Source organism: Salvelinus sp. IW2-2015, unplaced genomic scaffold, assembly GCF_002910315.2.
Source record: "Salvelinus sp. IW2-2015 unplaced genomic scaffold, ASM291031v2 Un_scaffold3384, whole genome shotgun sequence".
Classification (NCBI taxonomy): Eukaryota; Metazoa; Chordata; class Actinopteri; order Salmoniformes; family Salmonidae; genus Salvelinus; species Salvelinus sp. IW2-2015.
This window is the reverse complement of record NW_019944666.1, coordinates 82,185-86,274: the sequence shown is the minus strand read 5'-3', so window position 1 is coordinate 86,274 and position 4,090 is coordinate 82,185.

The window sequence follows — 4,090 nt, the reverse complement described above, 5'->3', positions numbered from 1 at the left end:
ACTGACCCAGTAAATATTTTAAAATATTTGTTTTGTTAAATACTTTTTTTTTTTTTTTTGTAAAATCATTTAAAATTTACATTTGTAAAATACAATTTTAAATATTTTTCACATTACAGAAAACTCTGAATCTGATTACAAGAACTTCGACAAAAACGTTGTATTTCTGAAATGGGCAGGCTCGGGGTCCAGTTATATTTTATATAACTATAGTTTTATATGTTATGTTTATGAAACAATCATCAAACTTGTGAGACTATATATGAAGGCTAAGAACATTTTAGATATTGTTTTATTAATTATTTATTTAGTTATTCTATTCTGTTTCTATTCTATTCTATTACTTCATAGGACCACTTTGGAAACAATTGTTTTAATTAATACTTTTAAGTGCTATCCTCTGGGTCAACATTGTACATTTTGTTGTGTATGTCTGTTACCCAAATAAATTAAATGTATTTCAATACAAATAATGTAAATTACCTAGATTGTTTTATATGTACACTACCGGTCAAGGTTTTAGAACACCTACACATTCAAGGGTTTTTCTTAATTTTTTACTATTTTCTACATTGTAGAATAATAGTGACGACATCAAAACTATGAAATAACACGTATGGAATCATGTAGTAAACAAMAAAGTGTTAAACAATTCAAAATATAATTTATATTTGAGATTCTTCAAATAGCCACCCTTTGCCTTGATGACAGCTTTGCACACTCTAGGTATTGGGTTGGGAATCGAGATCTCATTCTCAGGAACCTTATTACCAGCTTGTTATTTTGTTATTGATCCAAGTGGATGAGGACATGATTGTGACATATGAAGAGAGACAGAAGGCTGCAGTAATGTTGAGATGCCAGAGGAGAGCTCTATCTAGAACCCTGGAACCTTCAGAGCACGTTGAGGAGAGATGATGGAGGGATGGGTCACATTATGCGAGGCAACACATTAAGAAACCATATAGAACAGTCAACACTTTGTTATGGATCTGTATTTAAAGAAAATACTTAATTGAAAATGGCTGCATTTAGCAGTAGGATGAGTAGGAGTGCTTAATGTAGGATCAGGTCCTACAGTCCATATAATAATAGTTATCTTAATGTTATTCTGGTGTGTTCAGTGACATCATCTGTTAGGGCTTCTGCTTTTCTGGATTGTTGTCTTTCACACTCACTGAGTAACACTTAGGCCCTTTCTGTGGTTTCCATTCACACTCAGCAAGTAGAGTACGCAACAAAGTGTGACAAAGTGCTGTTAGTTGGAGGAAAGGTCTGTAATGTGTAATCACTATCATGTGGATGTTGCAGTGTACTGTCAGGATGGCTGGAGGTGAGTACACCACTATCTTGAAGGGCTCAACAGTGGAGCTGTTCTGCTCTTACACAATATCCCATTGGTACCATGACTCTGAGTGAGACCCAGACTACAAAGTGTTGTGACGTACCATAGCATAAGAAGAATGGCGACACCCTGACAATCAGAGATCTGAGTGACCTCAACTACGACAAATTCAGATTTACAACATAAGAAACAGAGGGACACATACTGGCAAACCTGGAGTCACTCTGTCTGTCACAGGTACAGTTACATTCAATATAGTTAAACTGTTGAATTCCATTTAGTTCTGACAATTGTCTTGGTTGTATTTTATGTCGTATAACATAGGATTTCTTCCATCTTTGCATTAGATATTAACCAGTGATATTGTTTTTTGGTCACACTTTATTTGTAGTCTTGATAGATGCTCTACAGATGGTCGTACTTATCAACAAACTAGCTGTTGATACAGCACACTGCTGCTAAATTTAGGCTTAGGTTAAGAATAAGGGTTAGATAAGAGTTAAGGTTAGGGATAGGGTTATGGTAAGGGTTAAGTTTAGGGTTAGGGAAATGATTAAGGATAGGGWTAGTAGATGGTAGTTAAAATGTTAATGATGGTCTTTAGATAGTCTGTAGAGCATCTACAGATGGACTATCCAAATAATGTATTACCTGTTTTTTTCTCCAGGTCTTCAACTGAAGAGGACTGGTGGGAATATGGTGAACGGTCATTATTTGGTGAAACTGACCTGTAGCACCACCTGTACTCTGACTGACAACCCCACCTACATCTGGGACAAGAGGACTCCTCCTCCATGTACTCCATCAGCAGTGAGGATGTAGACAGTTTATTCTCCTGTGCTGTAAAAGGCCATGAAGATCTCAGCTCTCCTGCAGTGTGTGACTATGTACACTGTGGGGATATACAGTACAATAGTACAGTATTCTACAGTATTCTACATTCAAGCAAAAGAGAAAGGTCTTACTGTCAATCATTATTATAGATCAAAAATATATGTATTTTCCTCATTGTTAATATTATGTTGACTAAATCCTTTTACATCAGATAAACCAAAAACCACAGTGTCAGTCAGTCCCTCTGGTGAAATAGTGGAGGGCAGTTCAGTGACTCTGACCTGCAGCAGTGATGCCAACCCACCTGTGGACAAATACACCTGGTACAAGAAGAATGTAACCTCACCAAAAGCATCAGGACAGAGTTACAGCATCACTAACATCATCTCTGAGGACAGAGGAGAATATTACTGTGAGGCTGAGAATAAATATGGACTTCTCAACTCTTCTACTGTGTTTGTGGACGTTCAGTGTAAGTACACCTAATTTTCATCTATTCATTGATAATCACACAGCTCAACAACCGTAAATAATCATGAACAATGTTACACACTTATCATARCATATGACACAATTAGTAGGCCTCTATTTAAATAAATATTGTTTCATTCTCTTCTTTCCTGTTTCCCCCTGTCATATCTCCATCTCTGTATTCAACACAGACTGGCCTGTGTCCAGCTCTCCAGACTCTAGTGTTTCTCTGGGTTCCTGTGGTGGGGGTGGGGGCTTTCCTGACTGTTGGAGCTCTTCTAGTCAACATCTACTGCACACTGAAGAGGTCAGTGTTCCCTAGCCAGGTTTACATGTGATATATATCAACTTCCACTGGAGGTAACTAGAGAGCAGAACTCACTCTGTCCCTCTTTACAGGAGATCCACAGGAGGAAGTGATGCCACAGCAGACACACAGGTGATTATATCAGTTAAAATTCCACCCCCACACCTGGTGACTTTAATTTACTGTGTACTGGCCTCAATAGTCTATTTCATACAATGTCACTGTCACCTTGCACAGCTCTCTCTCGCTCTTTCTATCCTTCCATATTGTACCATCCGAACCCTATCAGTTGAACTCGTACTCCATACACACTCTGAAAATGAGAACCAAGGCCCTGACTGAACACTTGCAATTAAAGTATTATTCATTTATGTGTGTTTTGTATTACAGTATTTACGTGTGTGTGAGGGAAGTGTGTGTGAGGGAGAGAGAGTAAGGGAGGAGAGAAGAGAGGAGAAAAGAGAGAGACGAGAGAGATAAGGAGGAGAGGAGGAAAAAGATAAGGAGAGGAGAGGGAGGATAGAGATAAGAGGAGGAGGAGAGAATGACACAGAAAGTAAGAGGAAAGAGAATGTTATAAACGTGTAGGGTTCTCATACTGTGTTCCTGTGACCGCTGTCTCTCTCAGAGTGTGGGGACTCCCCAGTGACACGTTCACAGCTCTTCTGAGAGATGCTCAGCCCTCGTTTATCAGACAATTCCGAGGAGAAAAACCACCATAGAACCTAGACTGAAAAGAACCACCACAACACTGGATTGAAGAGAATCACCACAAACACTGGATTGAGAAATCACACACAGCACCTGGACTGAAAGAAGCACCACAGATCCGTCGGACGGAAAACGAACACCACAGAACTGGACTGAGAGAGAATCACCACTAAAATGGACTGAAGAGAATCACCACATATCCTGACTGAAGAGAATCACCACACAGAAACTGGACTGAAGAGAATCACCACAGAAACTGGACTTAAGAGGAAGCACCAACAAATCCTGACTGAAAAGAACCAGCACAGAAACTTGGACTGAAGAGAATCACCACAGAAACTGGACTGAAGACAACGGACACGCATTGCTATAATATCTAAATGTTTCAGTAAATTAGCTTAAAGAATAGTCACCCAAATGAC